Source organism: Dermochelys coriacea, chromosome 12, assembly GCF_009764565.3.
Source record: "Dermochelys coriacea isolate rDerCor1 chromosome 12, rDerCor1.pri.v4, whole genome shotgun sequence".
In the NCBI taxonomy this organism is placed as follows: domain Eukaryota; kingdom Metazoa; phylum Chordata; order Testudines; family Dermochelyidae; genus Dermochelys; species Dermochelys coriacea.
The window spans coordinates 32386206-32411001 of record NC_050079.1 but is presented as its reverse complement, the minus strand read 5'-3'; the positions used below and the strand labels follow the sequence as shown (position 1 = coordinate 32411001).

Below are 24796 nucleotides of genomic sequence, written 5' to 3'. Positions count from 1 at the left end.
CAACCTATCCTGAAGGACGAGCCATCGCTCTCTCAGATCTTGGGAGACAGACGAGTCCTTGCTTACAGACAGCCCCCCAATCTGAAGCAAATACTCACCAGCAACCACACACCACACAACAGAACCACTAACCCAGGAACCTATCCTTGCAACAAAGCCCGTTGCCAACTCTGTCCACATATCTATTCAGGGGATACCATCATAGGGCCTAATCACATCAGCCACACTATCAGAGGCTCATTCACCTGCGCATCTACCAATGTGATATATGCCATCATGTGCCAGCAATGCCCCTCTGCCATGTACATTGGCCAAACTGGACAGTCTCTACGTAAAAGAATGAATGGACACAAATCAGACGTCAAGAATTATAACATTCAAAAACCAGTTGGAGAACACTTCAATCTCTCTGGTCACTCAATCACAGACCTAAGAGTGGCTATACTTCAACAAAAAAGCTTCAAAAACAGACTCCAACGAGAGACTGCTGAATTGGAATTAATTTGCAAACTGGATACAATTAACTTAGGCTTGAATAGAGACTGGGAATGGATGAGTCATTACACAAAGTAAAACTATTTCCCCATGGTATTTCTCCCTCCCACCCCACCCCCCACTGTTCCTCTGATATTCTTGTTAACTGCTGGAATTAGCCTACCTGCTTGTCACCATGAAAGGTTTTCCTCCTTCCCCCCCCTGCTGTTGGTGATGGCTTATCTTAAGTGATCACTCTCCTTACAGTGTGTATGATAAACCCATTGTTTCATGTTCTCTGTGTGTGTGTATATAAATCTCTCCTCTGTTTTTTCCACCAAATGCATCCGATGAAGTGAGCTGTAGCTCACGAAAGCTTATGCTCTAATAAATTTATTAGTCTCTAAGGTGCCACAAGTACTCCTTTTCTTTTTGCGAATACAGACTAACACGGCTGCTACTCTGAAACCAATGGTAAAACTGTCACTTAGGAAAGTGCCAGCTAGGGACCGCCACAGATTTGTCTGCCAATTGATTAGGGAGACTGTCAGAAAGTAATAGCCTGAAAAGTAAATTGCATTATGTTCAAAGAGACACAGATTGTCATAAGAGCAGTGGCGGTGTGGATAAATCCTTAGTGATGCTAATAGCTGCCATCTCTCAGTTAAGTGGGAATCACTTTATTAACAGTGTCTTGTCCTAGCTTTTTAAGCAAGCGTGTGAGTGGCACAGCAAATACTGGACATACATAGTGCTGCTCACAGGGTGTAGCCTGTGCTGTGTGTAGCACTAACTGGGGAACGCTAACAGAAAAGAAAATATCTGATATATTCTGCTGGTGGTTGAGATGGCAGCTGTATCTCTGCACAGAGACCAGAGAAAATAAATGTGATTGACTGAGATCAGACTGCTGCCAGGGCCCTCCATTGAGAAAAAGGAGGGAATGGAGGGGTAATTGGCATGGATAACCATGGTCTACAGCCCAAAAAGGGTGTGTCTAATTGCAATGACTGTATGGCCACTGCCCTGGGCATCCTGCAAGCCTGCCTACATCTGGCAACAGGTGCACAAGGATGGGAGGAGCACAAGCTAAACCATTAAAAAGAAGTGCAATGAAAACTAGGGTTCCTTCTCTTTCCAGCTCTCCCCTGGTAGGGTCTGTATTGCATAGGCAGAATGCTTCAATCCACCACTCAGTCGCTGCAGCCGGGCACTCCTTTCCGCACAAAGTGTGCCTAATACATGCACAGACATAATTTAGCCCTGTGTACACGTGTGTGTGTGTGCAGGGCAGGCTGGTTTGAAGCATAATCTAAATAAGCATCACAGCTCTTTTCCCAAGAATTGAATCAATATGTCTGCTTTCCATCTCAAACATGCTCTCAGCCCATACATGGTACTTTATATATCCAGGAAGAAAAGGAGTACTTGTGGCACCTTAGAGACTAACAAATTTATTTGAACATAAGCTTTTGTGAGCTATAGCTCACTTCATCGGATGCATTCGGTGGAAAATACAGTGGGGAGATTTATATGAACTCTCTGTGTGTGTGTATATAAATCTCCGCACTGTATTTTCCACCGAATGCATCCGATGAAGTGAGCTGTAGCTCACGAAAGGTTATGCTCAAATAAATTTGTTAGTCTCTAAAGTGCCATAAGTACTCCTTTTCTTTTTGCGAATACAGACTAATACGGCAGCTACTCTGAGATACATATCCAGGATAGCTCATTTATATAATTTTAAATCAAAATGTGGTTACAGTAAACCTAACCAGTTTAGCACAAACCCCGTGGAGTATCTGAATTTTAAACTTAACCAATAATTAATAATACCAGAAAGGAAAAACTCTGATGCAGTCACCTATGTATAGGACATGGGGTATAACTAGTTTCTAGAGAGAGACCCTGTGAACTCTGGGCAAATATTTTCAGTAAAAATTTCTTTCCTTGCACACCAACATGTATGAAAGTCACATCTACTAAATCTCTCTTGTGAATGTTTTATCTAATTCCAGTTTTGCAAACACTTTAAAGGGTTGTATTTTTGGTAGATTTCCAGTTGTCTGGTACAAATCCAGTTGTTCTTTCATGGATGAAATCTGAACAAGATGGAGGATACTGCAAGGAGTGGGATTACCATTCGCTTTAATGCTCTGGTCTATAACTAGAGGGACAAAGTAAATTATACTCCAGATTAGTTTTCCCCCACCCTGTTTTTTATTTTTCCTCTCCCCCATTACAAGTTTCTTTGGGTGCTTGACAAATCCACAACTTCTGCTAAAGCTCTTCCTTGTCTGAACATTAAATGCATGTTTCTGCACAAACTGCTAATTCCTCTCTACCCTGCACTTGGGTGATATGCCCAGATTATGCTGGCCTAATGCCTGGGTTTGTGCATGTTCCTGGAACATCCCAAAGGAAATCCCACACAGCTTTTCCTTTCTGCATCATCCAATGGTTGTTAAAAACTTGGGTTATTTTCCACCTTCTCTATAATGTCTGTGAGATCCTAGTTAAACATGCTATTGATATATTATTCCGTTTATAAAAGCACTATTCACGATCTGAAGCATGCGGAACAATACGTAGAAGACCCATACATAACTTCATGACCAAAGACAACACTGGAAGACTTACATCTGCCATTATATTCTACATCATCTCTGTAATTATCCTTTCAGGCAAAAGTGTGCCAGGATAGCTAGGACCTACAGCATGCTTGTGCACTATCCCACACCCAGTTCACATCCTGTGCCAGTCACAGAGATCTGATAATGGAAGTATGTAATGTGCCATTTCTTTATGTACAGAGGGGACTCCCATAAATAGCTGCAACGAGACTGCGGACTGCTGCCAACACATTGAATAGAGGCAACGCTTCTTGATCAGCCAGAGCAGAGTAATGGGGAGGTGATACCATCTTCGGAATGCAGTAAGTAAATACCTAGCTGGTAGACATAAATTGTTCCATTCCAAGCCAGTTAGCACAGTGGAATATGCTTCTAATGGTATGAATCTTTATTTGAAGTGGAGTGAAATTTCTGTAAAAAGACGAAGATTTAATTGAAATAACTGAAGATGTCTGCGACTTTCACGCCATTGATTATTTATTAGTTAGCAAATGCCCCTTGTGCTGTACATATATGTGCCATTTCCAAATATAAAATATTATACACGCCCTCTCCCAGTGATTTTACAAATCTAACCACCAGTGGAGATTCACATTTTATGTAAGGTTTTACTGTATTTATATGGAGATTTTACAATTTGGAGATTTGGAATTATTTCCTGATTTGAACCTGTTTCTTGATGACATTTGAATAACTGAATTCAAACTCATCATCCATTTATTAGTGTTTGAACCTGCTCAGTAGCTGTAGACACTGTTTATCATCTGTCAAAGAGATCCTTCACATCTTTCTATATAGGAGAGAAGTTGGACATCAGATTTAAGATGATTTCAACCTTAATGAAAGTTTCTGGGTTTCCTTGACTCTCGGCAAAGTTAGAGCAGTATACTTTTTTGTTGGCCAGGGATTAACAAGTAAAAGAAAAGTAATATGACAAGAAATGTCATAGCCTAGAGCTAGGTACATGAGAAGAGGAGAAATCCAGCAATTAATTTGCTAAGGACATCAAATAACTCCTTTAGATAGATGGATGGATGGAGAGTGGAGAGTGAGAAAGGAAGAAATTATTGATATGAAATAAGAAAAGGGAAGAAAAGGCAATCTTTTGCTATATGTTAAACAAATAAGCAAAAAAACTTAAATCCACAGATAGTTCCTTCAAAACTAAAGTTGTGATAGTGTGAGTTAAGTATTGAGATAACATATGAAGAATTGTAGAAAAAATGCTGAGTTTAATTAATGTTATTTTCTGTTTCCCCTTCCACTTTTTGTCTATCTTGTCTCTTCAGACTGAGCTCTTGTCTCTTACTCTGTTTGTTCAGTGTCTAACCTAATGGGATCTCCATCTTGTTTGGGGCCACTTGACGCTACTGGAATAACAATTAATAATACTTCCACCACCTTCATGTGATCATCTGGCAGCTCAAGTATATTAGACTCAGTATCTAAGGTCATGTCTACACTACAAAAGTACTCTGATTTTACAGAAGTTGATTTTTGGGAACAGATTGTGTAAAGTCGAGTGCATGTGTCCACATTAAGCATATTAATTCGGCAGTGTGCATCCATAGTACCGTGGCAAGCATTGACATTCTGAGCGGTGCACTCTGGGTAGCTATCCCACAGTTCCTGCAGTCCCCACTGCCCATTGGAATTCTGGGCTGAGCTGCTCCAATTCTCCAATCCAATTGTGCTCCAATACCTGATGGGGCCAAATTTGTCGCGGATGGTTACGGGTAAGTGTCGTCAGTCAACCCTCCCTCCCTCTCTCCGTGAAAGCAACAGCAGACAATCATTTCGCGCCCTTTTCCCTGGATTGCCCGAGTAGACACCATAGCACGGCAAGCATGGAGCCCGTTCAGCTCACTGCAGCACTTATGACCATTGTAAACACCTCGCACATTATCGTGCAGTTTATGCAGAACCAGCACCTGAAAAACCAGGTGAGGAGGCGACGGCAGCGCGGTGATGAGGAAATGAATACAGATTTCTCTAAAACCATGGTCCCCAGCAATTTGGAAATCATGGTGTTACTGGGGCAGGCTCATGCCATGGAACACTGATTCTGGGCCCGGGAAACAAGCACAGACTGGTGGGACCGCATAGTGTTGCAGGGTTGGGATGATTCCCAGTGGCTCCGAAACTTTCGCATGTGTAAGAGCACATTCATGAAACTTTGTGACTTGCTTTTCCCTGCCCTGAAGCACAAGAATACCAAGATGAGAGCAGCCCTCACAGTTCACAAGCGAGTGGCAATAGCTCTGTGGAAGCTTGCAACGCCAGACAGCTACCAGTCAGTAATCAATTTGGAGTGGGCAAATCTACTGTGGGGGTTGCTGTGATGCAAGTAGCCAACACAATCATTGAGCTGCTGCTATCAAGGGTAGTGACTCTGGGAAATGTGCAGGTCATACTAGATGGCTTTGCTGCAATGGGATTCCCTAACTGTGGTGGGGCTATAGATGGAACACATATCCCGATCTTGGGACTGGACTACTCTGGTAGCCAATACATAAACCACAAGAAAAGGAGTACTTGTGGCACCTTAGAGACAAACAAATTTATTTGAGCATAAGCTTTCGTGAGCTACAGCTCACTTCATCGGATGCTGTAGCTCATGAAAGCTTATGCTCAAATAAATTTGTTTGTCTCTAAGGTGCCACAAGTACTACTTTTCTTTTTGCGAATACAGATTAGCACGGCTGCTACTCTGAAATAAACCACAAGGGGTACTTTTCAATGGTGCTGCAAGCCTTGGTGGATCACAAGGGATGTTTCACCGACATCAATGTGGGATGGTCGGGAAAAGTTCATGATGCTTGCGTCTTCAGGAAATCTGGTCTGTTTAAATGGCTGCAGGAAAGGATTTACTTCCCAGACCAGAAAATAACTGTAGGGGATGTTAAAATGCCTATAGTTATCCTTGGGAACCCAGCCTACCCCTTAATGCCCTGGCTCATGAAGCCGTACACAGGCACCCTGGACAGTAGTAAGGAGCTGTTCAACTATAGGCTGAGCAAGTGCAGAATGGTGGTAGAGTGTGCATTTGGATGCTTAAAGGGTCACTGGTGCAGTTTACTGACTCGCTCAGACCTTAGCGAAACCAATATTCCCATTGTTATTGCTGCTTGCTGTGTGCTCCACAATCTCTGTGAGAGTAAGGGGGAGACGTTTATGGCGAGGTGGGAGGTTGAGGCAAATTGTCTGGTCGCTGAATACGTGCAGCCATACACCAAAGCGGTTAGAAGAGCACAGCAGGAAGTGCTGTGCATCAGAAAACTTTGAAAACCAGTTTCATGACTAGCCAGGGTACTGTGTGACACTTCTGTTTGTTTCTCCTTGATGAAAACCCGCCCTGTTGGTTGCCTCTAAATTCCCTGTAAGCCACCCGCCCTCCTGCCTTCGATCACAGCTTGCTTGCAAAGGAAATAAAGTCACTATTTTTAAAAAAACATGTATTCTTTATTAATTGATTATAAAAATAGGGAGATAACTCACAAGGTAGCCCAGGTGGGATGTGGGAGGGAAGGAAAAGGCCACTTTAAAACTTCTTGAATGACAGCCTTCTGTTGCTTGGGCTGTCCACTGGGGTGGAGTGGTTGGGTGCCCGGAGCCTCCCCCCCTGCATTCTTGGGCGTCTGGTTAAGGAGGCTATGGAACTTGGGGAGGAGGGAGGGCACTTAAACAGAGACTGCAGCAGCAGTCTGTGATCCTGCTGCCATTTATGAACCTCCACCAGACACTGGAGCATGTCCGTTTGATCCCGCAGTAGCCCTAGCATTGCCTCATGCCTCCTCTGATCTTCCTGCTGCCACCTCTCCTCACGTTCATTGGCCACTTCCCTGTACTCTGCTATTGTGTCCCTCCACACATTCTGCTGAGCTCTGTCAGTGCCGGATGACTGCATGAGCTCAGAGAATATTTCATTGCGTGTGCGTTTTTTTCGCCGCCTTATCTGAGATAGCCTTTGGGACGGAGAAGGGAGGCTTGAAACATTTGCAGCTGGTGGAGGAAAAAAAGGGGAGTGAAGTATTTAAAAAGATACATTTTACAGAACAATGGCTATACTCTTTCACGGTGAACAACACTATTCACATTACATAGCACATGTGATTTTGGTACAAGGTCGCATTTTGCATCTTATGTTGAGTGCCTGTGGCTTTGGTGTTAGAGATCACACACACAGTGCCGGGCAACAGAATTCGTTTTCCTGTTAACATGCAGCAGCAGAAACCAAACTAACCACCCCCCATTCCAATTCTCGGGGATGATTGCTTTACCCCTCACCCCACCACGTGTCTGGTATCAGGGAAGATCCCTGCTAGCCAAATGCAAACAGCTCAGCACCAATGCCCCCACCCCACCCGCGTGGCTAACTGCAGGGAGAAATTCTTTTCAGACACAGGCAAACAGCCCAGTAGGAATGGCCACCTCTGAATGTCCCCTTAATTAAATTCCCCTATTTCAACCAGGTTACCATAGACTATATCACTCTCCTGAGGATAACACAGAGAGATAAAGAATGGATGTTGCTTGAATGCCAGCAAACACCAGGACCATATGCTGCCAGGCTTTGCCATGCAATGATACCAGGTTACTTGCTACTAGCATGGTGTCGTAAAGTGTCCTACCATGGAGGACGGAATAAGGCTGCTCTCCCCAGAAATCTTCTGCAAAGGCTTTTAGAGTACCTCCAGGAGAGCTTCATGGAGATGTCCCTGGAGGATTTCTGCTCCATCCCCAGACACATTAACAGACTTTTGCAGTAGCTGTACTGGCCACGAATGCATCTCAAGTCCTCAGGGCTACTTAATCATTAAAAAATGCTTGCTTTTATAACATGTATTATATTTAAAAAGGTACACTCACCAGAGGTCCCTTCTCCAGCTTCGTTGGGAGGGTATTTCAGTCAGGGTGATAAAAAGATCCTGGCTGTCAGGGAGAACAGTGTGCTGTGTGCTCTCCTCAAGCTCGTCGTCCTCCTCCTCATCTTCCCTGTCTGCAAAATCCTCAGACATGGCAGAGAGTACCCCATCATCGGAGTCCATGGACAGGGTGGGGTTGTGGTGGCAGCCCCCCCTATAATTGCATGCAGCTCAGCGTAGAAGTGGCATGTCTGGGGCTCTGTCCCGGAGTGTCCATTTGATTCTTTGGTTTTCTGGTACGCTTGTCTGAGCTCCTTATGTTTCATGCAGCACTGTGTTGCATCCCTGCTGTAGCCTCTGTCCCTCATGGCCTTGGAGATTTTTTGAAATGTTTTGGCATTTTGTCTTTTGTTTTTCCTCTCCCCATACAGCGATCAGATCCAGTACCTCCCATTCAGTCCATGCTGGAGCTCTTTTTCGATTCTGGGACTGCACAGTCACCTGTGCTGATAAGCTCGCCTGGCCAAACAGGAAATGAGATTCACAAGTTCCCGGGGATTTTCCTGTACACCTGGCCAGTGCATCTGAGTTCAGAGTGCTGTCCAGAGCGGTCACAATGGTGCACTGTGGGATAGCTCCCAGAGGCCAATACCTTCGAATTGCATGCACACTAACCCTAATTTGAAATGGCGATGTCAATTCAGCGCTAATCCCCTCGTTGGGGAGGAGTACAGAAATCGGTTTTAAGAGCCCTTTATGTCGAAAAAATGGCTTTGTTGTGTGGATGGTGCAGGGGTTAATTCGATTTAACACTGCTAAATCCACATAAACTTGTAGTGTAGACCAGGCCTAAAGGTTTAGAATGGCATTAAATTAATTAAATAGGCTTCTAGCACTTTTTATCTCAAGGAGCAGTAGTAGTTAAATTGTTCACTGCAGTTCATTAAAGAGGACTACATTTGTCCCTTGGTGAAACTCCAAAGAAGTGAATGGAAAGATTCCTGTTTATTGACTGAAGCTGGATCCAGCTCTGAGCATGGGCATCAGAATTACGCTCATTAATAGGACTAAAACCCATGTCATAGCAGAGATAACTATAGTAATCAGACATTAATTACAGGCAGGTTCAAAGTAGTTCATTGTATGTTTTCCATTCATCTAGAAAACATACTGTCTTATCTATGGGACTCTCTCAGTGTTATGCCTCTGCAATATCTGGGAGCTATTGCTCAAGATCCTAGAGGAAACTTTGGACCCATTATACTCGTTGAAACAGGTTTTGGCCTTTGGCTTCTTTAAATCTTTTCCACAGCTCAGTGTTAGATCAGAAATGCTGTGAGTGCTGGAAAAAGCCTGCAAATGTGTTGCCTTTTACTCTTGATACAGTTGTCATTCCTGCCATTCTTACTCAGGCACATTTCCAACTGAAATTAATGGGGATCCTGCAGATTGCTGTATACCTATGGATGTGCAAGATACTGAAGGTCCTCTACACCTAATGACTTCAACAGGAATGGAAGGCCCTCTGCATCTTGCAGGAACAGACCCTGAAACAACAAAGCACATGACAGTGTCTTCATTTCATAGATATTAAGGTCAGAAGGGACCATTATGGTAATGACTTTGCACTGATACACCATCTCTCATTCAAGGATATCAAAATGCTTTACAAATAATAGTTCACACTGGGCCAAATCCCACTGAGCATCATGGGCACACTAGCAACATAGTATCATATCCCCAATAAAGTAAAGTAACTGCACAGAATTAATCTGTATTAGAGTTGGGAAGAGAAGCTGGGATTCCAACTCCCTGATTTAATAAACAGACCATGCTTAGGCTTTGTCTACAGTAAAATTTCAGTCCCCCAATGCTAAATAATCAGAAGTGATTTGGTTTAGAGCTCTGCAGTTTACTCCCAATAATAATTAATAATTAATAATTAATTAATTACTTAATAATGTAAACCCCAAGAAATAGGCATGCAAACAAAGTTATCACTTGGTCTTGTAAAACTTAAGACCATTCAGATCTAAATTATTTATCTAAATTGAATACTTAAGCACTTTTATTAGAAACAACGTTTTTGTACTTACGACAAGTGTTGCCTTAAAATTGACTAATTACAGGGGGTGAAATTTTCAAACGCTCCAAAGTGATTTAGGATTTTAAATTCCATTGAGTTTGAATGAGCCTTAGGCTCCTAAGTCTCTAAGTCATTTTTGAAAATGGAACTTGGGGTCCTAAATTACTTGGGTGCTATTGAAAATGTTACTCACTGTCCTAATCCTTCAGTCTTTTGCCCATGTAACTCCCACCAGTTTCAGTAGGAATTTGCTCAGTGCTTGATTGATATGGAATAAATTTGAATACATCCAATTAGGTTGTTTCCAAATTGCTGTTCCCACGTATGTGTAAATAATATTTATGATTTATGCATGATAGCACTTTTCATCTTCAAATGCTGAACATATATTCATTTATTAATCCTCACAATCCTGTGGTTACTCAATTTCCTTTTATTCTCATCCTTATTTACAAATAGGGCAACCAAGATAAAGATAAACGCTCCCTTAGGGCAAAGGAGGGAAGTCAGTATCAAAGCTGGAGTTAAACTTGGAAGTTGTATCTCCTACTCAACAGCCCAAGTGTCTCTTATTAAGATATTTTTAAGCTAAAGAGAAAGATGACACTGATTCTTTCCAATGACAGGAGAATTAACAGCTGATTCTGGGCCAAATTCAGACCCAGTCTCACTCTGTGGCTTTTGATAGATGAGTTTGTCCCCATATGGAAGTCTGAAGTAGTCATTGGCCCAGCTGAGTAAACCAAAGCAAAATGGCTCAGTTAGCAGGTAAACAAGTTTGAGTCCTAAAGGCCAGATCCTCAGCCAGTGCAAATTGGAGTGGCTCCATTAAAGTTAATAACTCACGCTGACGTTCAGTGGGAGTCCTGCTCAATGCAGTGTTGGCTTCAGTGGAGCTACACTGATTACCCCCACTGGGGATCTGACCCTCATTATTTGCTTATGACTGTTTGCAAAAACCCCATTTTGATTTTTCCAGATGTTGGAAGACACTATGCTATGTCTGCTTGAGTGGCTGTTTATTTTAATTGTTTCATTTTGCACTGCTGCCTTTATAGAGCTGAAAAATCCTGGTCCCCAAGAGCAAATCATATTTGTGAATGTAATAAATGGTAATGTACCTGGAGCCGGCAATGACTGTACATAGTTTTGGAAGATATATAATATAATTAGCAGTTGCTGTGAGTTGCCAGATGACAATGAGGCAAGATTTATGTGCTTGCTTTTTACATAGGTATGGTTTAGTTTGATAAGTACCGTTCTGAGATAAAAATGAATACATAATGTATTGGCCAATCCTTTCCCTGTGATCCTGAAATCTATATTACCTCTTTGTTCTAATTATATAAAATTAGGTTGCTTTCCCCTTTTGTCTCTGCTTTGATTACCTCTTTAACTGTTCCCCTGTCACCTTGGCCAGAGGGGTGCAATTATTCCTACAAGTTCAACCTCTTGCATTTGGGAGGGAGAGATTGTGTAAACTTGTTGCCAGTAGTGGTGGCTGGCTGAATCAAGCCATCTGCAACTTGCCTAACTTCTTCAGTAAAGGACCCTGAAAGGCCTTCGTTGTTTAGGTAAGAAAATGACTGAGCTGAAAGGACGAGTGAGCTCTTTCTGTGCTTTATTTGCTCTAATATCTCCCCATTGTGTCATGGTACCAAACCTTGTTATTGGGCTGCCCAGTATACCCCCAGGTGCTCTAAAGACCCCATATGAATGGGTCTATATGACTCCCCCCAGTAGTCCCCCATGGGGAAATGGGTTGGTCACCTCCACAGAGGCAATTGACCTGCCCCTAAGTCCACCCTCACTCTCTAGGCCATACAAGAGCTCTCCATGGCTGTTGGAATCTGTGCTAGTGGACAGGTTGGGTAAAAGGGAGGGAGAAGATGGGTTCCCATTGGCCTGCAGCTCCGGCAGAAAAAAATACCTCCAAAGCTCTCTTCTGGCTGCATGAGCCCTGTCAGTGAAGTTCCACTTGGCTTATCTCCCAAGACTGGAGGGTGGGTTTTGCAGGAGACCCCAGAGTCTGGTACAGAGCAGATACTGCATGGGTGGCTCTGGATTCCATAGACCCAATTGGATCCCTCTGAATTCCAAGGTTTGTAGCCAGCCCCACCAAAACTCCCCATGCATCCTGATAAAACAGTTGAGAGGAAACCTGTGTGGAAAGAACCTCACAGAGACTTCTTCCTCTTTAGCACTCTCGTTAGAGATCAGTTCCTATGCTGGCAAGGAGGAGGGCATAGCATAGAACAGCTTCATTGTGTTTAGGGTGCGAACTCCCAGCCATGCATTCTTCACATCTTCCTTCGCTGTGGTATTCGAAGCTGTGCTTTAGAACTGAGCTTCACAGACACAGAATCTGGGAGGGGATCTGTGAAGCTCTTGTTCTTACTCACAGCCAGCTGGGACCGACACAAAATAAAGCAGATCTCTGCAAGCTCCTTAAGCGCTGAGTGATCACAGAACACCACACCTTCCTCTGTGTAGTTAAACCAGACGGATTCTGCTGCCTTTCAGACCACCTGTCCTCATGAAGGGGATCCGAATTTGCTCCTTCACCTGGCTCTAGCCATGAATACTTCACCCCTCAAGAATGTGAATGAGCACCAAAATAACAATAAACAAACCTACTACTAAGCAAATGAAAGCCCATTTGTCTGAAACATCCCTCATTAGAGTGCTCGCTGTATGAGGAATACCCTTTAACCTGCCAGCCTTTGACTCTATTGTACTGGTATTTGTGCAGTTCACTGGTTAGAAACAATACTAGATGGACTCTGAGAAACTCTTTGAAACTTCAGTCTCTTCATGGCGGTGCTCATTTAAAATGTGAAAACAGATTATGTGCTGTGCAGCAGTATAGGTCTCAGTTAGGTAATGATTAAAATACCAAACAAGATCGGCCAATAATAATAATTAATAAATAATAACTAATAATAAAAGATTTAATAGGAAATCTTTTGCATTACAGCCTTGCAGTTTGAACAATTTAAAGATTCACACTGAAAAGCTCCCCGTTCCCAAAATCAGAGGGGGGCGAGGAATCCAAACGGAATTTAAAGACACATATACCATTTAAGTTACTACTGAGCTGCTCCCTGAAAAAAAAAAGAAAAAAAAAAAAAGAAGGGGCATATTTTGGAATTTGGTTTAAAGCAGACACTAGTGTACAGTGTGCTAAGCCATTGTCAGTGTGGACCCTGGGTCTAGTTTATTGAAGTTGTAAGGCATTTAAGGCTTGTTTATTGTGCCTAATTTTTATAAAAGCTCTACTGTTTTTGCCATTAATCATTCAAAAACACTACAGTTTGAGGCCCTGATTAGCACCTGGTAATTTTCATATGATGAGTAATCCCCCGAATCCCAGGTCTTCATGAGATTTGGATCAAACGCCATTACCTAGAGACAAAAAAATAATAAACCTAACCCAACATTTCCCAATTAGCTATTTAATAACATTGGTCTTTTAAAAATCTCAAATAATGTAGGACTCAGTTCAAGTTATACTGAAGACTTTCCACTGATCTCGTGAGAGTTGGATTGCTGCCTTACTGAGAAAAAATTGAGAGATTAATGGCAAATATAACACATGAATATTTACCAGAATATACCAGTTGCTCTTTCATTTGTTACAAGGCTCTGGCATAAGATGCCTTAGGAGATCTGTCCTTTACTGTAGACCAAAGCTTTTATATTTTACATACTTTTTATTGAAAAAAAGAGTAGGGAATTTAAGAAAATACAAGCCATGTCAACATAGTTCAGTTTCTTGACATGTCATCCTGGCTCAGTTCTCTCTGCCAGAGCCTGCAGAAGGCCCTATGGCCAACTTGTCGGTTCTCATCTGCCTTTCTGTTCCTACTGGGTATTTTATTAACACTTTTTTAAAAACGTTTTTTATTTATCTTGCAGTCTATATGCTGAGGCAGCAACCGGTTTGTTTCTCTGTTTTTTTCCTTCTTCCTTTCCCTTCTCTCTCGCTCACTGTTGCATGAGAGTGAGGTTAGGTCTTCTGGCACTGGAGTCCACAGATCACGGCAAAAGGGATTGTTGCAGTTTGCATAAATGCAGTGTTACTCGAAAAGTATAGACTGCAACTGCTTATTGCAGTTCTGTGGAATGGCCTAAATTAGGCTCTGTATCTTTCTAATGACATTCATTTATGCAACTGTTTTTTAGGAAATGGGAAGGGACATTAAACAAGAGCAACCCGGGGTAACTTTCTTTTAATCTTTGACATATGTTTCTGAAATTCTTATCTGTCATACTCAGGGTGAAATCTGTTATCGAATTGTCAGTGGATTCAGTGGATGTTGGTGTTTGGCAGGTCTGGTCCAAGTGAAATGTATGAATTGGAATAAGAAGATACAATACCAATTTAATGCATTATTTCTTCACATCTAGACTATATTTTGTGTTCATTCTCTTAAAACCTGCATTCTTGCATAATTGAAGGCAAACCTGTCTAAAAGGATGGAATAGCTTATGCCATGGCCTTAAGTAAGCAGTAGTTTGCAAAGAATATTAAATAGCAAAACATGGAGGACTAGATTGTGGTTGGGACCCTACACATGTGCAGGAATATGAAGCCCCTTACATACATGCTTGTATGGGCTTTTGCTTACTCTTTCTCCAGAGCACGTGGGTGGAGAAGGCAGAGCCTTGGTTCATACCCCCTACTCACTGGCCTAAACAACTGAGCTAGTGCATGGGATGTTGTAATATGCTTTTAAAGGTCATCTTTAAATTACTAACTCCATCCCCCCAACCAAAACAAGGGAGGGAATTATGACTCCAAGGTATGCCTCTGAGACTCAGTGCCTCCCTGGGTTATTCCTTGGTTGATGCACCTGACTCATCACCATTTCCTCAGGGATTTGTCTAAAGCCTTGCAGATGTGGGCTTCATTCAAGCTTGATTTGAAGGGAAGAGCTGCTCACCTATCCGTACCTTTCTCTAGACCACACACCTTACTTTTACACTTACAGTTACCTCAGGTAAACTCCACTTGACACCCACAGCAGTGAAAAATCTTTGTCTGGAGATGCCCTTTTATATCTGTTCCACAGCAGTAGAATAACAAGGTAGTTCTGGCCATAGCCCTTTCTCCAGGCCTACGCCCAAGACACCGCCCCATATAAATGAAGTTTAAACAAGCACCTGCCCTAAAGGGTAGGAGGGATTCCCAGATTTACCAGCTCACCACACCCCAATCACAGGGCTACTTTCCTCCAGGCTCTGTCTGAGCAACTGGATTATTTCCCTGCATGAGATAAACAGCCTCTGTGCTGTAGTTTGTACCACTGAGCAGTAACGCTCTCTTTTTAACATCAGGAAATCAGGCAGTAATGAACCCTATCCCACTGTCCAAAACCAAAGGATGAGGATGAGACTTAGAATTGTGCACATACGTGAAACTATTGATTTATCTTCAGCTTGGTTCTCAAAATGAGAACAGAACCTTGGCTTGAAACACCCACATGTCTCCAACACTCTTGGATGTGATGCCAGAAAAACAGTGCCTTACCTAAAATGCAGAATGACAAATTTTTAGACATCCCTGGTGAGAGCTGTCAAGGCTTCATCCTTTGACTAGGCACTCCTTCCAGCAAACAGATCCTCACTCAGCTTTCTATCTCTAAATGGACACCCTCAAATTTAAGGCTATAGTTAAAAACACAGAGTGGCTTACCTGTGGAATTAATTTTGATTATTTAGACAGTTATGCTTTTTTCTGTTGCTTATTAGTTCTCATGCACTAGCACAATGCTGCAATATTTGGATTGCAAATGATGCCAAGGAAAGTTTAACTCCAAACCAAGAGTGCTGCTTTCACTGGCATTCATAAAAATAATCACTGAAACATTTCTGTTGCTCATATATTTTTCTTTAGAAACTTAAGTTTTGGGTCAACTCAACCTGACAATGTTTATCTAAGTAAAAGAGTGCTACAGTTGTGGGAAGAGGAGCTGGCCTTTAAATTAGAAGGAGGAGGATTAGATTAGAGTTTGTCTAGGAAGACTAAAGCTTCCAAAGCAATAGATTGAAGGGTCTCTTCCTATTCCCATTGAAATAAATGGGAGTTTTGTCATTGACTTCAATGGAACTAGGATCAGATCCTAAATTAGTATTCTGTATTACTTCATAGTTCTTACTCACATCTGGCAGTCCTAGTTAAATATAGTTTTAGCTATATAGCTAATCAGTGGGGTTATTTAGAAATGACTCAAACCTATATGCTGTTAAAGACTTAAATGATTTACTGGATGTCTAGATACCTATACTCCTGGAATTAACCTATGGGATATAAATCCCTGAAACTCGCAAGCAGTTAAATAAGTACTAAAAGAAAAAGGCCAATACACATCTAATCCATTCCATGTTAAGATATACAAAGGAACAACATTGGAAAAATTCATCTTCCACACTGAATAAAGAGTGATTACAAATGAAAGCAAGAACATTACCCAGACATATAAGAAACTAGAGAAGTAGCATGATGAAATAGAGAGCCTGATAATTGCTGAAATAAAAGGAAATCACTGTAAATATTCATTCATGTTTTAATGGATCTGCATCATCTGCACAGCCCTTTTATGCTCACTTTCAAAAAAATATTCTCCTTCAACCTAGTTCAATGCCTGGATAACATCTCATTAAGAGGAGACATGCAAAGCTTTCATAAGAATATCCAAAACTTGAGCAAGGGTTGCTAAAATTTGTGATGCTTTTGGAGTGAACCATGGCCAGTTTCTGAGCAAACTGTGCTGAAATGTTTGAGTTGGAAGCTAATGGCCTGATCCAAAATCTACTGAAATCAATGGAAAGACTCCCACTAACTTCAATGGTCTTTGGATCTCAGTGTTGCTCTGTGCTTTCCACTATAGATGGGCTTACATTGTAACTGCAGTTCTGAACACCCCAGACTTTGGAATGTTCAGATCCAGATCCTCAGCTTCAACATGCTGATGCTCTTCCACCTTCTGCAGTCCGCTGACCAACTAAGTTTCAAAGGAGTGAAGGACAACTGTAGGAAAACTACTGGGGACAAAGCTTAGTTTTAAGTGACAGAGCCCACAATGCTTTATTCCTGGTACAAAATCATGCCCCATACAAAAAAATATTCACATGATTGTTTTGGATGAAGGGTTCTTTGCATAGTTAGTGCTGAAAAGGGACATGTATTGACTTGGTAGAGGGCTTGGGACTTTAGGCACCAAGTAACAGATATCTTTTTTGGAATGCATCCGATGAAGTGAGCTGTAGCTCACGAAAGCTTATGCTCTAATAAATTTGTTAGTCTCTAAGGTGCCACAAGTACTCCTTTTCTTTTTGTAAGGGTCATCGTATTCACTGTGGCTATTGTCTGGGAAGTGAGTAGGCTTCCATTTTATTTCCTGCGCGGTTCAAAAGGGAGCCAGTGGGCCACTGTTTCTTTTCGAAACTCCTCATAATGGTCTACTCATCCCTCTGTGATTGATTTCATAAATATCTATTGTGTGTAGGATGGGGGTGCCAAGGAAGAAGAAGAATCTATGAACAATCTTATACCACCTTTGCTGTACAGTACATCCTAACTATCTTATTCCTTCAGAAATCCAGGCCTGACCCAGTGACCCTTCCAATAATACCCCTTGTTTGACTTATTTGACATGATTACTTATGTGAGTCATGACCACTTCCATGAATAAGGGTGGCAGGATTGGGCTCTGCAGCAGTGGCATATTAATGTGACCTTGTGCAACATAATGACTTTTAGCTCTGATTTGGAATCAGTGGATACATTACTTTGATCATTTAAGAAAATGAACAGAGGCAGGTAATTAATTGTGGTTAATAAGCATTTGGCCAGTATTTACAAGTATGAGTCGATCATGGATATTCTGCCTCTGGGCCTATCTTTGCATAATTTTCTTTGTTTGGTAACATAATGTGTATTCCTGGCGCCAGAGAAGAGTCATGTAATCCTTTTATGGTGGAACTTGGGTATTTACTAATACCCAGTTATAGTCTGTGTGTTTGCTGCTAGACCCTGCCCATGTACCCATACTGTATGTGTGGATTAGGTGTGCACCAAAAGCATTGCTCCATATCAGGAGCAAGTGATTCCTTGGCTACACGCACTGCTTTGAAGCCATGCATGCACCAATCCATTCCAAATGTCAAGGCAGTTTTATGTGTCCTGCCATCCAAGTGATGATTTATATTAGCAGCTTGTAGAGTCAGCATTTCCTTTGATAAATCCTGTTCCAGGATATATATTGTTGTAATTTAGAAGACATTGAACTTGCCACACTTCAGGATGCCTGTCCACATTCACTGTATCCGGGGCATTATTTACTGGAGATGGGATATTTAACCCTGAGGACATGCAGAGAAGTCATCACTGGCCCCAGCATGTCTTGAGTAGTTGATAGACCAGACCAGCAAAGCTTCACAATATCTTTGGTGGAAGTGTGCATTCTAAATGCAGACTGTACTCCTCCTATAAATACTGATGAGAGCAAAGTAAGAAAAACGTTAATCTCTTCGTGCATTCCACAAGAGGTCGTCTTCTTCCAGCCATAACCCTGGGGAAGAAGGCTGTGCTTTTTATTTCCTCTAGTAATAAGCACAACAAAAACTTTGAAGGATAGAAGGGGAGGAGAATTGCCTTGGAGTGGCTGTTTTAATCCATGGAATTTAGGCTACTGCCCATAAATCTTCTTGGGATGGAGGGATGGCCTAGGTCCTTCTAAGCACTTTGGGTAAAATTGTGCCCAAAGCTTTATCACAGGGCTTTGCACTGAGGTGAATTTAACATTACTTCCAGGAGCTATATTATATATTTTAAGGCCAGAAGGGACCATTACGATCTTCGTGTCTGACCTCCTGCCTAGCACAGGTCCAAAGAATTTCACCCAGTGAGTTTTGCATTGAGATCAAGAGCTTGTGGTTGAGCTAGAACATGCAGTTTAGAAATCTTTAGAAATCTTAATTTAGAAATCTTAAAGACTCCCAGTGATGAAGAATTTGCCCTGAACACTTTACTGTCTCTCTTAGGTTGTCCTCCTTCCAGATCAAAAGACCTGACTTACAAAAGTTAGTCTCAATTTAAGAAGCAGCAGCAAACTGCAAAAGTGTGTTCCTTCAAGACCATCACATTACCTGAGATCCAAACTAGCAGGTGGGTGTTCCTGGATTTACCTTCTACAATGCAGTGCACAATTTTTTGCAGAATTTTAAAGACACGATATATTAAAAATGACATTATGATATCTGGAATTAATTTTTTAAATAATCTGAATGAAGTTCATAATTGTTATAGATTATACAATAAGTATATACTTCTGTTCTGGCAGTTGAAGATAAGAGGCAGTTTAGTAAATGAAAACTTAGCCACCGCTTGAGAGGTGCACTCAATAGAGGTACATTACACATACAAAGAGCAGCAGAATCTATGTTTTTTTGTTGTGCTTTAGTCAACTTCAGTGTAATTAGAAGATCTGTGACATCCGCTATGATCCTGGTTAACCAAGTAGACAGCATGTGAGCCTCCCCTTCCAATTGTATTTTGGTTCTCTGACCATCAACTCCTGACTACTCAATGAAATGTGGTGTTGCCCAAGCTGTGTTGGGACTTGGAATACAAATGTATATTCTAAGGGAAGAAAGAGTGCCTGGGCTTCACTTGAGCATGGCCATTTTTAGTATGATAACACTTGTGCACACTGGTCTGAGACCCTTTCAAAGGGACCACTCTGGTGTCAGTGTCCTATGTAAGGTCCAGGTTAAAGACACATTGAAAATAAACCCCCATTTGCCCCAAGTGTATCAAATGGATTACTTATTCAGCCACTACTGGTAATTGAGAACATTAAGTAACTATTGGCATTGATCATGCTCCTTAATAGTTTTTTATCTGGAGTTGTCTTATCAAAGTTCATAAAGAAAGCCTATAGTAAGTGAGCAAGGTGAAAAACATCTTATCAACTGGTACCAAAGTTAATATTTGTCAGTTTATTTAAGGCTTTGCCTATGGTTCAGAAGAATAATTGCATCAGGAGTCATTAGCCTTTAATATATTTAACTGTTAAGCCACCCTGAATTTGTGAATGAGCCAGATCCTCAGCTGATATAAATCTGTGTTCCTCCACTGACTTCAATAGGCCTAACTATTCACCAACTAAAGACCATTGTAACCTCTTCTGAGGTTGCTGATGTTATATCTGTACCTCACACCGACTCCTGGAGATTAGAACTGGGGAGGAAACATTTTTCCTATCCTGTGAAAATGTTCAAGATTTTGGAAAAAAAATCCCAGATCAGGATGAAAAACGAAAATCTCAAATTTTTGCATACCAAAAATCAAAATTCTGAGTCTTTGGAGATTTATTCAACACCTAATTATCCCTGACCTTTGGAGAAGTTTTGATTCAGATTCTCTCCCTCTCCTGTGTGCACCCATGTATAGACAATTCAGTGCCATTACAAGTTGCCATTACAAGTTTTAAAGGTGTCCTTTATGCTTATTTTAGCACATACCTGGAATGCCAGATGATGCTAATTACTATCAAATGGTAAAGAATTGACAACATGGTACGTATGCACATGTGTGTATGTATGCATGCATGTGTTTGTATACATACACAAACAACTTAGAGTCTGTCTTCACTGCAGTAGTAGCTTGAGTAATCTACTCTCAAGTTAACTCCGCTCAAGTCAGCCTCATTTGAGGAGAGCAGCTACATTGCAAACTAACACTCAACCTGTGCAGAGTGATTGCATGAGCAGAACCAAGTAGCTGTGTCCCCACTGTATTAGTAGCTCAGTCATCAGCAGTGTCTGAACTTCAGGCTATACATCCTGATGGGCCAGCTAGCTTGAATTTAAAGCACCAGCTAACTTGAGCTGGGATTTTTGTTTTTGTGTGGAAGGGAGTCAGGAGAAGGGCAACACTTGAGTTATACCTTGAGCTAACAGTGTAGTGAATACAGGGCCTTTGAACTGTTTGGAGACATTCAAAGAGTTCAAGTAAATAAAGTTTACTGTAGATTGTTGACCATCCAGATAGAAAAACAAATAAATAAATAAAGCTGCACATGCAAATAGCAAAGTAGGAGAATAAATCTCCCATTTCCATACAATTTCAGGTGCTGTGTCTTTCCAAGATAATGTATGTATTTTAATAAAAATCCTACCTTTATTCATATATCAACCTGCTTGCTTGGAAATATATTCAGAAAAAACAGACCTAAAATCAAGGGAAATTACGGGTTCTCAGTACCTCTGAGAATAATGCACCTGGGGTGAAATCCTGGCCGCACTGAAGTTTATGGCAAAACTCCCCAAGTATTTCAGGTTGCGGTGGGGGGGGGGGGCAAACAATTATTCAACTTTTCTGAAAATGTCACTTTATGAGGTGACTCATTCAAATGACAATGATCAAGAATTCTCTCAAACCTCACTCATTTCCAACTTTAATTCTTGCTCCCCATATCAGTCCCTAAGTCACTGATTTCACTCTCCCTACATAATGGTTTTCATAAACATTAACTAAAGGACACACCTGACACAAGTGTATACTGGCCTTTTCAACTTTGAATAGCCAATCTCCAACTGGCTCATGCCTAGGCTATTCACATTGGAAGAGGAAACCTCCTTACACATAAACTTCCTTCTACAGCTAATCCTCACTCCACAAAGAAACTAACTGAGACCAACATATCGATATGGTCCAGTTTCAGCTATTCATCTACAGAGAGGGTTTGACACAGGTGCTTTGCTGCCTTTTTCCTTTTAAATGGCCTGGAATGAAGTGACTGACCAATACACCATGCTACCAAACCAGCAGTCCCAAAGCAATTGTTCTTCTACTTCTTTCCTTCAGATTGAAAAACCAGCATGTTCTAATTTTACATCCCAGTTTTGTCCTTTCTCCTATCCATTTGCTAGAAGAGATAAATCCAAAGTACAAGTGGCTGTTGTGGCTCTTTATTTCTGCCAATAGCCAATTATTTTATTTTATTTTTTTCAGGAACAAAAGGTACATTCCTCCTTTTGCATGGTTCATCTGTTGTATGGCCCACAGTGTTCCTTTAGGCAAATAGAAGTAGGCTGTGACCCAGCATGCATGAAAAGGTTTAATATATTTCCCCAGACATTAAGGAAGGAGGGGGGATCATCTTTCTATCAGAAAAAGATGATCTTTTGAGTTAACTGATTGAGCAGGAGTCGGGGCTTCTGGGCCAGACCTTTTTTGGTATATCCAGTCCATATGGATTTCATCTCAGAGTTTAGATGGGAAAACTACATTATGTGACACGGGGTAGGGGGAGAGGCAAGACTCAAGTACAGTGCAAATACTTTTCATTTACTTGCTGAATCATCCTGAATAATTGTTAATGTTATTGGAGTTGACCTACTGATATCTCTGGTTAGGCCAAGGCACAATCCAAAAGACTCTGTTCGAGTTCTTGCATACACATCTCTGCCAAAGGACTTCAATCCTCACTTACAACAACCTTGTTTTTCCATTACCAAGACTCTCCTGAACAGACACGGCCAAAGGGATGTATTAACACACATGTCCATGCCAGAAAGTGCAGTATGTATCTGTAATCTGGAAGTGTGTTCATTATATAAAAAATGATGGCTATAATGGGGCTTGTTTTTCAGCAGAGTAAATACACACCCCTTGTTTAGTGTAATTTAGGTCACTAATTAATTAAATGTGCTATAACTAGCTGGTGTTTCTCAAGTTTAAATTCTTCCTTTGTGATCTTTTGTATTTCTTCAGCCTGCACCCATTTTGGTCCAGCTCCGGTCCCATAATAATACCTTATGTTTCTTTAGATGTTTTTGCCAATTAAATATAAGTAGCCCCCTCATCCATAGTGGCTGCTAGTAAGATGGTTCCAGTACCAATATAATAATGATCATAATCATTTTCATCCCACTTCATCAGTGAAGATTGCTTCTCATGTGAAAGATTTTTTCCTCTCATTTTTCTGTATAAGACCAGATTCTTCCCCTGGAGAGCAAGAAAAAGCAGGAGGCTGCACAGGTGTTGCATTGCCTCCACTTCTCCAACCTGCTCATGACTACATGCATGTCAAAGTGTTTCAAATTTTGACAAATTAAAAAAAAATCTGAAAAAATGGCCAACTATTTGTGAAAAATGTCACCCATTTTTGACCCACTACAGAGCTGATAGGAATTTTTTTTAAAAAAATTGAGACATTTCCCCAAATTTCCCTCTCACCCATTTCCCATCAATTCTATGTAATATGACCCCAGGGTGCCACATGTGGCAGAGGTGTCCTTTGATAGGAGGAAAAGGGATTTCACAAATCTGATTATCCGTTTGTGACAGGTATATGCACAAGTACTAAGAATATTCTAATATGTGAAGCTCATTTCAAAATCCAAACTTTTGATGCAGTTAAGGAAAAAATGAGGCCCAAAGATGCGACTTTCAGGGGTCATCGTTATACTGGCTTGAACGTGAATTGAGTCTCTAGTGGTTTACAGAGGATGGGCCTCAGAGGGCTGATCAGAGACAACCAGTTTGTGGGGCTGAAGACAAGAGGCCTAAATTGTATACTAGTGCTGGTCAAAATGTTTTAGTCAATAACATTTTTGGTGAAAAATGCTCTTTATTTTCTAAATTAACTTTTTTTTAGAAAAAAACTTCAGTTGTTTTGAAATTTTCTGGCTTTTCAACCAAATACTGAGAGAACTTTTCACATTTGAGAACTGGATTTTTTTTAATATTCAGTTTTTAATGAAAAAAATGAGAATTTTATTTTTTAAAAGTTCATTTCTGATTGATTTTTTTACAGAATTACCATTTTCTGACCAGTTATATTGAACACTTTTCTTTTCTGGGCTAGGTATCCCCTTTCTGTGGAAAATACCCAAGGGAAAGGAAGACAATGTGGAGAGGGTCTCTTTGTGGAGTTTTATGCAAACCATTCCTCTAGTGATGAGATGAGTTTCGGAAGGCACTGGTTTTGGAAACTTTGTCTCTTCTTAAGTAACCATGGTGAAGGAGCCCTTCATCTCTGGTCAGACTGGAACCATCCTTCAGGGAATACTATTTCTCCAGTGCCTCCCTTGCAGGAGTCCAATATCAGCCCCCTCTCTCCGCCATTTACCTAGAGGGAGGTGATACAGCATTGAGTTGCACCACTTTCTGCCTGAAACGCCACACAGGAACTCCTGGACTCAGCAGGGGAACGGTGAGTAACTTGTTATCCTGCTTTTATCTCTCAGCAATGGCTTGGCCAAAGTTCTGCTCTTGGTATCTTTGCTGTGCCCCATACACTGCAGGCAGAAATAATGTTGGGTAACTCTATACAGAAGTTTGGTTTAATAAATCCCTCTAATAAGTGCAACAAAGGAACAGGAAAAGGAGCTCTTTAGTGACTGAGCCAGCTTAAATGAGGAGAATGCTTTACAATTAACAATCTAGTGCTTCCCATCACATGCTTTGCTTTATTAAGGGCAAAGCGAAAAATGTTTTTAAAGCATACAGATAAATCTTTGTTTTAAAAGAGTCTGCAGATTCTATTATAACGAGCCGACCACCATCAACGATCTAGAGGCCATACAGCACTAGGTCACTTACACAAAATGGATGCCAATATTTTCTCAGCAAACTCTCTATTGATTGCATAAATACAGTACAGTACCCATGAGGTAGTGTTGACCTGTCACATAGTAAAGATGTGGCGAGCCCCATAATTCAT

The 24796-nt window shown here is 41.2% G+C and overlaps 1 long non-coding RNA gene across 1 annotated transcript in view; it reads left to right on the top strand.

The window, feature by feature from the left end:
- Positions 1-24796, top strand: part of LOC122456343 — a 220883-nt gene that overhangs the window by 194786 nt on the left and 1301 nt on the right. The window contains exons 2-3 of the long non-coding RNA XR_006275214.1: positions 19107-19230; positions 23939-24286. This is a non-coding gene — a long non-coding RNA (uncharacterized LOC122456343). The remainder of the gene's footprint in view (positions 1-19106; positions 19231-23938; positions 24287-24796) is intronic.